The 14403-nt window shown below is 39.8% G+C and overlaps 2 protein-coding genes across 8 annotated transcripts in view; both read left to right on the plus strand.

Annotated features, from left to right (window-relative positions):
* The window catches only part of PLEKHH2 (pleckstrin homology, MyTH4 and FERM domain containing H2), a 524875-nt gene that overhangs the window by 490729 nt on the left and 19743 nt on the right, over positions 1-14403 (plus strand). The window lies entirely within an intron of this gene.
* Positions 1-14403, plus strand: part of PPM1B (protein phosphatase, Mg2+/Mn2+ dependent 1B) — a 94361-nt gene that overhangs the window by 24242 nt on the left and 55716 nt on the right. The gene's annotated exons all lie outside the window — the stretch shown is intronic.

Below are 14403 nucleotides of genomic sequence, written 5' to 3' on the forward strand. Positions count from 1 at the left end.
AGAACTTTTTCATCTTGCAAAGGTGAAACTATTCCTATTAAACAACTTCCCTGTATCCCTTGCCCCCATTCCTTGGTAGCCACCATTCTGCTTTCTGTTTCTGTGAATTTGACTGCTTTACATACTTCATATAACTGGAACCATACATTTATGTATTTGTCTCTTTGTGACTGCTTGTTTCGCTTAGCATAATGTTGTCAGGGTACATCCATATTGTAACATATGACAAAATTTCCTTTGTAAAGCTGAATAATTATTCATTGTATGTATATATCACATTTTAAAAAATCCATTCATCTGTCTTTGAATACTTGGGTTGCGCCTTCCTCTGGACTGTTGGGAGTTACTCTGCGATGAACACTGAAGGGTGTGCAAATATCTTTTTGAGATTCAGCTTTCAGATCTTTCGGATTATATATACAGAAGTGGGATTGCTGGATCCTTTAGTAGTTCCATGTTTAATTTTCTGAGATCCACCATATTGTTCCCCAAAGCTTTAAAGACATCTTAATTTTTGGCAATGTGAAAGTTCACAAGAATCTGTCTAAACGTTTCTTTCCCCATACTCCACTTATCCCTCAAGCAATACATTCTGAGTATTTGTATCTTCTCTCAGCCTTGAGAGATTGTTTTTCTTTTATTCTTTCTTTGGTAATAATTCTCTTGTTCTGTTTCTGGAATACTTACTTTGTCCTTTGTTGTACTTCCTAGATTGAACCACTATGATGTTCATTTTTTTTGTTTTACACTCTGGGAGTTTGCTGTGACTTACTTAAACTCCCAAAAACTCTCCAGTGAGAGTTTTTTGGGGGTGGGAGTGAGAATGGTAGAGTAGTCATATATTTAAATCTATTTCTCATCCTGTATTCCATTTTCGTAGCATCCTGTACTTGCTTTATGGAAGCAAGAGCCAGTATCTTTTTCAGTTTCTAAGGATTCGGAATTCTGATTTTTTAAAAGTTTCCCTTTTCTTGTTGAAATTCCCTTTACAGTGATGCCTTTGTCCCGTCTCCCACTATTTTTCATGGTCTTTGCATTTGATGCTGCTGGGTTTCCTTATATATCTGATTATTCTAGGCTGTTTTTCCACTCTTAAATATGAGTAGAACATTCATCTTAAGTTTCTTGAGAAAAAAATACTTCTGATTTTTGTTTGAAAGTAAGTCTGATAGAAGCTTTTCTGGATCTGGCCTTCAGTATGAGGAGAGGGTGAGGTTCATGGTTCTCTGTTACTTCTGCTAGCCCCCTCTGTTTTCATTTGTGTGTAGTCTCCCATTTTACTGTGTCCACACGCAGTCAGTGTCTGAATTCTGTCTAGGAGTCTCTCATCACTTCTGATTTGTTACTTGCATATTCTAAACTGCCAATCCTTTCATTCTGTTTTGTTAATTACCATACTTGCACCTTCTTAACACCTTCCAAAGATTTTTAATATCTCTACCCGTGGTTGGAGGGGGCTTCACAGCTGGGGCGGTGGTAAATACTCCACCTGCCTGTTCAAGAGACACAAGAGACGCAGGTTCGATCCCTGCATCGGGAAGATCCCCTGGAGTAGGAAATGGCAACTCACTCCAGTGTTCTGACCTGGAAAATTCCATAGACAGAGGAGCTTGATGGGCTACAGTCCATGGGATGGCAGAGAGTCAGACACAGCTGAGCACACATACCACCACCACTGCCCTCCATGGATGGCGTACACCTTGCTTCCATCTTCTCCCTTCTAAGTTGTCGTCGTTTATTATGTACTTTAAAAAATTCCTTTACTAACGTTTTGATGGTGTATTGGGAGGGATTAGAGATAATGATTGTGTTTTATGTCCTGAACTAGAAAATCCTTTATTGAGTAAGTTTGTATATCAATATGAGTGATTATTTTTGTTACAACAATATTTTGCTGAAGATTAAGCTACCATGGGGCATTTGTTTGTGCACAGATCATTATTTGATAATAGTATAGAGAAATTTAAAAACAACAGGATTTTGAAAAAATATTGAAACTTTAAGTTGCATGTCTTCTTTCCTATAGCACTGTGAAGCTTTAATCCCATTTCCTTGTTCACATTAAAAAAAACTTTTTTATTTTCTTTTGAAAATAATTTTAAAGAACACTTAAAATTTAGTAGGCTGATAAAGTTAAGTGAGTTGATCTTTTATTTGTAAGTGTTAGACTAGATGTCTGATAAAACAGAAGTGACATTTATTTTGGCTAAACAGTTTCTGTTCTACATATATGTTTACGTGCCTTTTTCACACTCCATATTGAGCAAAGCAAGTACTCATATTTTGGGGTTGAGTAAATTTTATTGTAACATTTGTCCAGGAAGTGGGTATTGATGACCATTTAATAATAACAGAAATTGTTGCAGAATTATTGTGTTTCAGTGAAACTGTACTGAGATGTGAATTTATTAAATCAAAGTATGCAGCTTTTTGAACAGCATGAAAATTTTCTTGCAGGGTGAAAATTTGATTCTTGACATAATTCATGTGCCCATCATCAAGATTTCATGGACATTAAATTTTGCTCTTTGCTTCAAACTGCTCTCATAAGGAAAATGTTATCAGCTTTGTCTGAATATTATCTCATTCCATCTCCTCTTTCTTAGAAGTTGAGTATTATCAAGTTAGTCTTGATAGTAATTTTAGTTTTTATACTACTTTGGTGTGTTTTTAATACCTTTGCTGTATATTCATGCGTCTAAACTAATCTCTTTATTGGTTTGTAAATTTTATAATTTTACATAAAAAGCATCACGCTGTATGTATTTTATTCCAGCTAGCTTTCTTTTTGAGATTGGTTCATGGTGGTACATGTGGTGTGATCCATACATTTAACTTCTGCAGAATGTTTTTAATACATTGCATCAGTACATGCTTCCCTCTAGGGTGAGTATTCTGTAACCCAGCAATTCCACGGGAAGGTACATGGCTCTTTACTTTATCAGATACTGCTCTGAGATTTCTGGTGCTGCCTGGTTCCTGATTCTCTGTGTGACCTGTTTTTTCCCACTGGGGATTTTCAGGTTTTATCTTAGAGTGTTTTGGATTTCAGTTACCTTTTTTGTTGTGGTTGTGGTTGTGCTGTCATCAGTTATTAGGCACTTTCAGTCCTGACATTTTATACTTTTTAGTGTTGGGAAACTTTTCTGAATCATTTCTTTGGTAAGTTTCTTCTCTTTGTTTTTCGTGTTCTTTCTAGAATATTTGTTAGTCGGATAGATCCCAACAATTTCTTAGTTTTATTCTGTCCTGTTTTAAGTCTTTGTTGTTGGATTTGACTGGGGATGGGGGTTAGGTGCAGAGACATCCTTTTTAGGTTGTTTTTCCTACTTGATTTTGTGATCTTTTTATTATGATTATATACTTTTTGGCTGTACCCCATGGCAAGTTGGATCTTAGTTCCCCAGTCAAGGATCGGACACACACCCCCCTGCATTCCAAGGCAGAATCTTAACCACTGGACTGCTGGGAAAGTCCCTGTGACCTTTTATTGAAAAACATCTGTCCTCATTTTAGTTTCTAGGAGTACTTTCTTTTTCTCTGGAAAAAAAAAAAATTTTTTTTTCTTTTGGTAGCATCTCATTCTTGTTTCATGAATACAATACACTTTATTTCTCTTGGTTTTTTTTTGTTTGTTTGTTTCTCTCTCTTCTCTCTGATTTGTTTATGTTCTTGCTTTGATTCTGTTTTGCATATTGTATCTTTTCCTTCAGTGTCTGGTTATCTTTGAATGCCTATTGATATTTAATTTTGTAAGTCTTGTGTGAATGGACAGGGACTGTCTTAGATAGACTTAGTAGGATGACATGATTTGGTTGAGTATTCCTTAAGTAGTCTGTAAGGGACTACTGAATTTCCAGTTTTACTGTTGTCTTCCTGAGGTTTGTAACATTTCTGGAAATTGAGTTGGGAAAGAATGAGGATTTCAGTAATGCTTTTTACCTGACTCAACTGAGTTCAGTCGCTCAGTCGTGTCCCACTCTTTGCGAACTCAGGGACTGCAGCACACCAGGCCTCCCTGTCCATCACCAACTCCTGGAGTTTACTCAAACTCACATCCATTGAGTCGGTGATGCCATCCAACCATCTCATCCTCTATCGGCCTCTTCTCCTCTTGCCTTCAGTCTTCCCCAGCATCAGGGTCTTTTCCAGTGAGTTAGTTCTTCGCAGCAGGTGGCCAAAGTATTGGAGCTTCAGCTTCATCATCAGTCCTTCCAATGAATATTCAGGACTGATTTCCTTTAGGATGGACTGGTTTGATCTCCTTGCAGTCCACGAAACTCAAGTGTTCTCCAACACCACAGTTCAAAAGCATCAAGTCTCAACTGAATTTGTTTCTAAATCCAGAATCTTTGTAGTTCAACCTTTTCAAAGTAAGGGTCCAGTCTTTTCCCAGATGTAGTAGTTTTAGTACATCTGCAAGTTTTTAAATCATCCTAGGTGGGAGGTTGGAGAAGGCAATGGCACCCCACTCCAGTACTCTTGCCTGGAAAATCCCATGGACGGAGGAGCCTGGTAGGCTGCAGTCCATGGGGTTGCTAGGAGTGGGACACGACTGAGCGACTTCACTTTCACTTTTCACTTTCATGCATTGGAGAAGGAAATGGCAACCCACTCCAGTGTTCTTGCCTGGAGAATCCCAGGGACGGGGGAGCCTGGTGGGCTACCGTCTCTGGGGTCGCAGTCAGACACGACTGAAGCAACTTAGCAGCAGCAGGTGGGAGATAGTATATGTGTCCTTCTGAACTGGCCTTCGTAACTTGCTTTTAACCTGCAGCATGTAGCAGTGGTGACACTCAGAAAAGGCCATGGAGCTTCTGCGTGGTTCTCTTGGGACATTCTCTCCGGGGAAAGCCAGGTGCCATGTAAGAAGTCTGACTACCCTGAGATAGTCAAAACTGGAGAGACTACTCACAGGCTCTCCAGGGGACAGTTCAGTTCAGTCGCCCAGTCGTGTCTGACTCTTTGTGACCCCATGAACTGCAGCACGCCAGGCCTCCTTGTCTATCATCAACTCCTGGAGTCTACCCAAACCCATGTCCATCGAGTCAGTGATGCCATCCAACCGTCTCATCCTCTGTCATCCCCTTCTCCTCCTGCCCTCAATCTTTCCCAGCATCACGTTCTTTTCAAATGAGTCAGCTCTTTGCATGAGGTGGCCAAAGTATTGGAGTTTCAGCTTCAACATCAGTCCTTCCAATGAACACCCAGGACTGATCTCCTTTAGGATGGACTGGTTGGATCTCCTTGCAGTCCAAGGGACCCTCAAGAATCTTCTCCAACACCACAGTTCAAAAGCATCAATTCTTCAGTGCAGTCACAGCTGAATTCTAGCTAACTGCTTCCAGCAATTGCTAATTAAATAAAAGAGTTTTCAAGTGACTACTGTAATCCCTTGGTAATAGTTCCAGGACTCCCCACATAAAATCAAATTCCACAATTGCTGAAATCCCTTCAATAAAATGGCAAACTATTTACATACACACATCCTACCGTATACTTTAAATCATCTCTAGATTACTTGTAATATGTGCTGCTGCTGCTGCTAAGTCACTTCAGTTGTGTCTGACTCTGTGCGACCCCAGAGATGGCAGCCCACCAGGCTTCCCCGTCCCTGGGATTCTTCAGGCAAGAACACTGGAGTGGGTTGCCATTTCCTTCTCCAATGCATGAAAGTGAAAAGTGAAAGTGAAGTCGCTCAGTCGTGTCCGACTAGCGACCCCATGGACTGCAGCCCACCAGGCTCCTCCGTCCACGGGATTTTCCAGGCAAAAGTACTGGAGTGGGGTGCCATTGCCTTCTCCGCTTGTAATACCTGCTACAGTGTAAATGATATGTAAATAGCTGCCAAAGCAGGGCAAATTCAAGTTTTGCTTTTTGGGACTTTCTGGAATTTTTTTTCCCCCAAATACTTTCAATCTGTAGTTGGTTGATTGCACAGATCCAGAATCTGTGGGCATGGAGGGCTGACTGTACCTCCCCAGGCTTTATCTGTGTGCAGTAATATGAGAAGCCCTAAGGGGGAACTGCCCAGTTGAGCCCTTACGATTAATGAGTGAGCCAGTATTGGTTATTGTTAGCTAAAGCTCCCATCTCTTTAAAAATTTTCCACCTTACCTACCTCCTGGGAAATCTGTATGCAGGTCAAGAAGCAACAGTTAGAACTGGACATGGAACAACAGACTTATTTCAAATAGGGAAAGGAGTAGGTGACGGTTGTATATTGTCACCCTGCTTATTTAACTTACATGCAGAGTATATCATGCAAAATGCTGGGCTAGATGAAGGACAAACTGGAATCAAGATTGGTGGGAGAAATGTCGGTAACCACAGGTACGCAGATGACACGACTGTTACAGCAGAAGGCAAGGAAGAACTAAAGAGCCTCTTGATGAAAGTGAAAGAGGAGAGTGAAAAAGTTGGCTTAAAACTCAACATTCAGAAAACGAAGATCATGGCATCTGGTCCCATCACTTCATGGCAAATAAATGGGGAAACAATGGAAACAGTGAGAAACTTTATTTTGGGGGCTCCAAAATCACTGCAGATAGTGACTGCAGCCGTGAAATTAAAATACGCTTGATCCTTAGAAGTAAAGTTATGACCAATCTAGACAGCTTTTTAAAAAGCAGAGACATTACTTTGCCAACAAAGGTCAGTCTAGTCAAAGCCAAGGTTTTTCCAGTAGTGATGTATGGGTGTGAGAGTTGGACTATAAAGCTGAGCACCGAAGAATTGATGCTTTTGAAATGTGGTGTTGGAGAAGACGCTTGAGAGTCCCTTGGGATGCAAGGAGATCAATCCAGTCTATCCTAAAGGAAATCAGTCCTGAATAGTCATTGGAAGGACTGATGCTGAAGCTGAAACTGCAGTAATTTGGCTGCCTGATGCGAAGAACTGATTCATTGGAAAAGACCCTGATGCTGGGCAAGATTGAAGGCAGGAGGAGAAGGGGACGACAGAGGAAGAGAGGGTTGGATGGCATCACCAACTTGATGGACATGAGTTTGCGGAAGCTCCAGGAGTTGGTGATGGACAGGGAAGCCTGGCGTGCTGCAGTCCATAGGGTTGCAAAGAGTTGGACACGACTGAGCAGCTGAACTGAATACTGAACTAAAGCTTGTACTTATTCAGGGTCCCATTTAGGATATAACCACATTCTTTTTAATCATATGTCTCCTTAGGCCCCTCTTGGCTATGTGTGTTGCTCAGACTTCTTTGACCTTGACGGTTTTGAGGAGTACTAGTCAGGTATTTTGTCAAATGTCTCTGCTGAAATTTGACTAGTTCTTTCTCATGATTAGATTGGAGTAATGGAGTTTGTGGCAGAAGACTACAGAGATCAAGTGCTATTTTCATCATATTGTTTCAGGAAAGCATACAATGAATATGATTATGACTATTAACGTTGACCTTGCTCACCTTAGTAGTATATGTCAGGTTTCTTCACTGTAAAGTTACTCTTTTTACCCGCCTTTCCATGTTGTGCTCTTTGAAAAGGAAGTCCTCGTGCTCAGTTTACACTTAGAAGGGTGGAAAGTTTCTACTTATTTGTATAGTCTATCTACATAAAATACTTGGAATTTGCACTGGAGGTTTGTCTATTCTTTCATTTTTTTCAATCACTGATTTTTATCAGTGTGGACTTGAGTATTTATACTTTGTTTTATAATCCAATACCACTTTATTTTATTGCTCAGATTATTCCAGCTTTGTCCAGAAAAAAAAAATTTGATCTACCATAGACAAAGAGTGGTGAATTAATGTTGCTCTGTTGTTTCTGGTTCTTTACCTTTGTGTTACTGGTAGGTTTTACTTATGTGCTGTGGTGTTGTGTTATTCCACTTACGAAACAAGAGACTTTTAGGAAAGACAAATACGTCTTTAGGAAAGTAGATGGCAGTTATGATAGTTTTGTGACTATTGATTTCTCATCTCAGGTGATAGGCGTTAGTCTACTCTGTTATTGGAAATCTCCCTTGAAAGAAGCATTTTTGTCTAGATAATTCTTTTAGACTCTGCTCTTTAGATAGATATGGGGAATGGGGTTTAGACAAATCCTCTTTCTGCATCTGTTGATTTTCAAATGTCTCAAAATAATTTTTATGCTACTGGGATGAAATTTGCATCCCTTCACATGTTTGAAAGAACAACAGTTTAGTTTAAGATAAAACACTTCTGTCATGCCTGCTTCCTTGAAATCTGACACAGTGCCACTTCCCTGTGCATTGCACTTTGGAAGACTGAAACTAGCCTGATGTATCTACTCCTCTCCTGCTTCAGGTGCTTTATTTAGAAGGGTGTGGGAGAGAGTGAAGGATTGAATTCTTATGGGATTCTTTAATTGCCTTTAAAATCAAATAGCTTAAATATAGTGTGCTGTTTTTTCCTTAAATTGTAAATATGTTGCCCCCCAGTCCTTTGCTGACGCGACTGTATGGTACTTCATCCTGTAGACGAGGGCCTGTTAGCCTCAGCACTGTTGACATCTGAGCTGTTCTTTGCTGCAAGGCTTTCTGTAGCACAGGACGTTTTGCAGCCTTCCTGGCCTCTTCTAACTAGATGCCAGGCTTGTCTTCTCCCCACATCAGTTGTGACGACCGCAAATGTCTCTAGACATTGCCAGATGTCTTTCTCTCCTGGTTGAGAACCACTGCTATAGATTTGTTCCATTTCTCTGTTGTTGGATATACAGATTGTTTTTATATTCAGTATAAATAACACCATAATGAGGCTTATACACAAAGATTTTTCTCTCTTGATCTTCCATTTTGGAGAATTATATTATTTCCAAATACATAACTTTTCCTGTTCCTATTATAGAGGATTATTTTTTAACATACTGATAGATCCTATTTGTTAGTATTTTTAATCTTTTAAAATAATATTTTTGTACATTTGGGCTTATTTCTTTAAGATAACTTCTCAGAAACAGAACCACTAGGTCAGAGTTTCCAGGTTTATATACTCTTGGTATTTTTAGGATACACTTATAAGCCACCCTGGCATGATTGGCCAAATCACAGGTAGAAAGATTTTCCATAGCCAATGTATAATCCTTGCTTTAGCCAACACTTTGGTTGGTAGGGGTGTTCTACTTAATTTTGGTAGAAACCTGAGACTGACTTGTTACTCTTAAATTTTTTAAAAGAAATTTTAAATTTTGAAGTAATTTTAGGTTTATAGGAAAGTTCCAAAGATAGTACAGAGAGTGTTCCTGCATACCCCTTGACCAGTTTCCTCTCTGTCAACTTCTTATGTTACTGTGGTCTAAACTAAGAAACCAACATTGGTGCTGTTCTACCAGCTAAGCTCCAGACTTGATTTAGATTTCACCAGCTTTTCTTTGCCAGGATCCTGTCTGGGTACCACATTACATTTAGTACCCTTGCCTTTTGGGTCCCCATACAGTTATAGGAATATCGTTGATTTTAAAAAGGAAGGAAAAGGTTTTTTTTAATGCATTAAGCACTTAAGCCTTAAGTTTAAGAAGCTGCTCTCTAGTCTGCTTTGGTTTGAATCCTGATTGCCACCTAAGTTGTATTGTATGAGTATACTAGGTATCTGACTTTTCTCAATTGTAAAATAAGAATATTGATAGTGCTAACTTTACTGCCTAGTTATTTGATTTAAATGATATAGTACTGTCAGTCTCTTAATATAGAGCCTGACAGAGCTCACAAAAAAATTAAGCATTTTTGTTATTGCTGTTTAGTTTTTTAGTCAGAACACCTGGAGAAGGAAATGGCAACCCACTCCAGTACTCTTGCCTAGAGAATCCTGTGGACAGAGGAGCCTGGTGGGCTGCTGTCCATAGGGTTGCGCAGAGTTGGACATGACTGAAGTGACTTAGCAGCAGCAGGCAAAACACCATACTTGTCTTTAGAAACCCTTGAGGAAAATGTTGTCCATGGGCCTGAGGCCTCCCTGACACATCTTCTGTTTGATAGGAAGCAGATGGGATTGACAGATTATGCTGTTGTTGAATAGACTCACCAAGATCCACATGCCCCCTCTAAGAAAACTGTGCCAAATGTAGAAAGGAGAGGGGGAATTTTGCAGTATACGAATGTCCTTTGTTGAAATTTTATGACTTGCTTTCTTTAAAGATTTTTGGCTAGAGGTCGCTTTGAAAATTGTTTGCCTTTTTGATGTTTGTTATTTTTGAGAGTAGAATTTCAATGAGTTAATCTTTGTGAAGCATTTGAAACAGTGCCTGTCACAGAATGAGTGTTACGGAAGTATTTACTTATTCTTCGGTGCCTCAAATAAGATAAAAACATTATAATTGCTTGTTATAAGAAGCCTCTGTATCTAAAGTTAACTTTATATATAATAAGAGGTGAGAGGACCATTAACCCTCTTAGATTAGTCACCTGGTTGTCCCTGAGAGGGTTTTGTTGCTGACCAAAGAAAGTGCTCTGCAGTCTGCCCCCTCAAACTGTTGAGACAGCAAAAGATTCTTACCTTTGGCCATGAGGCTGATAAAAGTGTGAGTGATATTTAGCATTTGTAATCATGAAGAAGTAAAGGCAAAATGAAATGGCTCAGGAATTTTTTTTTTCTACATGTCTTGCAATTTAAATATCATTATGATAAAAAAATATAAATTTAGTTGCTCTTAATTTTGATAGAACACAGAGAGAGACAGCATTGTTAGTTTTAAAACATTTTGGTGATGGAAATTTTCATACATACAGAAAAGTAGAAATAAAGTGTAAATTGAGCATCCATGTATCAGGTTGGCCAGAAAGTTTGTTCGGTTATGGGATATGTTGTTCAATAAAGTTCTTGGTGAAAATGAAAAATAGGTTTTTTATTTTTACTTAAAACTGAACAAACTTTTTGGCCAACCCAATACCTGTTACGCTCCTTCAATAAATATTGACATAGAGCCAATTAAATGTAGTATTTTTAGATTGCTGTGGACTGGCATAACATCATCAGTCTGACAACAACTATATTCATTTTGGGATATTTTCCCTTATATGTACATATTTTATGCTATTCCATGGGTACAATTTTTTTATTGTTTATGTCTCTAAATAGTAAGCATCATTTTAATGGGGAATTACATTTTATCTTTTATCCCTCTCAAATTCCCCTTCTTCTTTGTTTATTTGCTCCTCTTTCCATATTCCGTTTTGACTTTAGCTTAGGAAGGGCACTCGGTTTTTCTGTTGCAGTAGACGCCAAGATAATGATGCATCTTGGGTTTTGTGTATTTGTAAACAATAGACACCCTCTAGTACAGAGTTGTCTTTTCCTCTTTAATTTTGGTGGTGAGTAGTGCATGTAAACTGTTAAGTGACTGAAGGACAGCTGCACTCCAGTTTTTAATTTAATTTCATCCTTTCTTTCAGCTTCTGTAATGAATAACAATTTTTAAAGAAATATTGTAATGTTAACTAGACACCTGGTAGGTCTACCCTTAGGAATAGATAAACATGCCATTTCTTCTTTTACAAGGACTCAGGATTCACTATCAGCCCTGCTCAGACTTAATGTGTGTGTGTGTGTGTGTGTGTGTGAGTCACTTCAGTTCAGTTCAGTTGCTCAGTCGTGTCCGACTCTTTGTGACCCACATGAACTGCAGCACACCAGGCCTCCCTGTCCATCACCAAGTCCCAAACTCATGTCCATTGAGTTGGTGATGCCATCCAACCATCTCATCCTCTGTCGTCCCCTTCTCCTCCTGCCCTCAATCTTTCCCAACATCACGGTCTTTTCAAATGAGTCAACTCTTCACATCAGATGGCCAAAGTATTGGAATTTCAGCTTCAACATCAGTCCTTCCAGTGAACACCCAGGACTGATCTCCTTTAGGATGGACTGGTTGGATCTCCTTGCAGTCCAAAGGACTCTCAAGAGTCTTCTCCAGCACCACAGTTCAGAAGCATCAATTCTTCTGCACTCAGCTTTCTTTATAGTCCAACTCTCACATCCACGCATGACTACTGGAAAAACCATAGCCTTGACTAGATGGACCTTTGTTGACAAAGTAATGTCTCTGCTTTTTAATATGCTATCTAGGTTGGTCATAACTTTCCTTCCAAAGAATAAGCGTCTTTTAATTTCATGGCTGCAGTCACCATCTGCAGTGATTTTGGAGCCCAGAAAAATAAAGTCAGCCACTGTTTCCACTGTTTCCCCATCTGTTTGCCACAAAGTGATGGGACTGGATGCCATGATCTTAGTTTTCTGAATGTTGAGTTTTAAGCCAACTTTTTCACTCTCCTCTTTCACTTTCAAGGCTCTTTAGTTCTTTTTCCCTTTCTGCCATAAGGGTGGTGTCATCTGCATATCTGAGGTTATTGATATTTCTCCCGGCAATCTTGATTCCAGCTTGTGCTTCTTCAAGCCCAACGTTTCTCATGATGTACTCTGCATATAAGTTATATAAGCAGGATGACAATATACAGCCTTGACGTATTCCTTTTCCTATTTGGAACCAGTCTGTTGTTCCATGTCCAGTTCTAACTGTTGCTTCCTGACCTGCATATAGTCACTGCTGCTGCTGCTGCTGCTAAGTTGCTTCAGTCGTGTCCGACTCTGTGCGACCCCATAGACGGCAGCCCACCAGGCTCCCCTGTCCCTGGGATTCTCCAGGCCAGAACACTGGAGTGGGTTGCCAATTCCTTCTCCAATGCAGAAAGTCGCTCAGTTGCTAGTCATGTCCAGTCCTTTTCGACCCCATGGACTGTGGCCGGCCTGGCTCCTCTGTCCAAGGAATTCTCTAGGCAGGAATACTAGAGTAGGTTGTCTTTCCCTTCTCCAGGGGATCTTTCCAACCCAGGTATAGAACCCAAGTCCCCCACATTGCAGGCAGATTCTTTACTGTCTGAACCACCAGGGAAGCCCTGGGACTTAATTCCTCTCCTCTAGTCTAAGCGGTCCCAGCTTCTTCAGATGTTTGTTACCTGATGTATTTTTTCCAGTTGCCTGCTGTTCTCATCTTTTACTTGGGATATATTTTAATTTTGTCAATGTTCCTCTTAAGTGTGGTCCTTAGAATGAAATTTGTTGCTGTATACGTTTGAGAAATCACTGTGCTGAACCTTATATCAATCTGGACTATTGTATTTTTTAGCTTTACTGAGCTTGAGTTGGAAACTGTGGTTCAGCCATTTTCAGTTGCAGTAGGCCTCCCATGATGTGAGCATTATCCAATGCAGATTATTTCTGGTAAGTCAGCTACTTCATTTGGTGCTCACTTGCTCATTCATTCATTCCATACATATTTATGGGCTTCCCTAGTGGCTCAGTTGGTAAAGAATTGGCTTGCAGTGCAGGAGGCCTGGGTTCAATCCCTGGGTTGGGAAGATCCCTTGGAGAAGGAAATGGCAACCCACTCCAGTACTCTTGTTTGGAGAATTCCATGGACAGAGGTGTGGTACAGGCTGCAGTCCATGGAGCTGCAAAGAGTTGGATACGACTGTGCACCTAACTTTCACTTTTTTCCGTACATATTTATGGAGTGCTTACTGTGTACCATGCGTAGTTGTAGTCATTTTGGCATTGTGTAAGACAGATGTGTTTCTCTTCTCTTGGATCTTACATTCTGGCTGATATCAATAAAGTAAAAAACTGGATGAAAAACCGTTTCAGCAAGCTGTGAGTAAAAGAAAACTGAAAAATGAACTGTGATAGTATTCGGGGTTCTCAGGAAAGGTCTCTTTGAGTTAAACTGCTGGGCTGAGATCTAAATGTCAAGGAGCCAGCCATGTAGGTATGCGGGTGGAGAAATAAGGGTTATTCCAGGAAGAGGAAGAAGTAAAAACAAAAGTCCAGAGATAGGGAACAAGCTTGACATGTTGAGTGAAAAGATAAGTCCACAGTGGCTAGAGAGCTTAATTGATGGTGGAAGAGTTATAGGAAGTAAGATTGAAGAACTAAACAGGAGTCAGATCATAGAGGACTGTGGTAAGTTTTTCTTTAAATTTTCTTTAAATTCAGTGGGAAGTCAAGAGTGAAATGATTTCTTCATATGGAAGAAAGATCACTCTGGAGAATGAATTAGAGGCAAAAGTGGAAGAAGGACCACTGGTTATTGCAGTAGTCTACACAGTGGACATTGATCACTTTGCGATGGTGCAGCTACAGATGAGAGATGTGGGATGGATTCAGGATATATTTAGAGATAAAATTGATAGGATTTGCTAGTGAATTAAATAGTGTGTTTGAGAGAAAGCAGAGTCAAGGTTCTGACAGTTTTTTTTATTCGTGAGAAAGTGGAGATTTGTTTAAACTCTGGAAGAAAAAAACCTCACATATTTTAAGTATTTACTATGGTGTGTGTTGTTGATGGTTAAGAGAATGGACTCTGGAGTTAGACTGCTTGGTAACAATAGCTCTGCTACCTACCTTGGACAAGTTACTCAGCCATTCTTTGACTCAGTGCTC

Source organism: Bos javanicus, chromosome 11 (genome assembly GCF_032452875.1).
Source record: "Bos javanicus breed banteng chromosome 11, ARS-OSU_banteng_1.0, whole genome shotgun sequence".
NCBI lineage: Eukaryota > Metazoa > Chordata > Mammalia > Artiodactyla > Bovidae > Bos > Bos javanicus.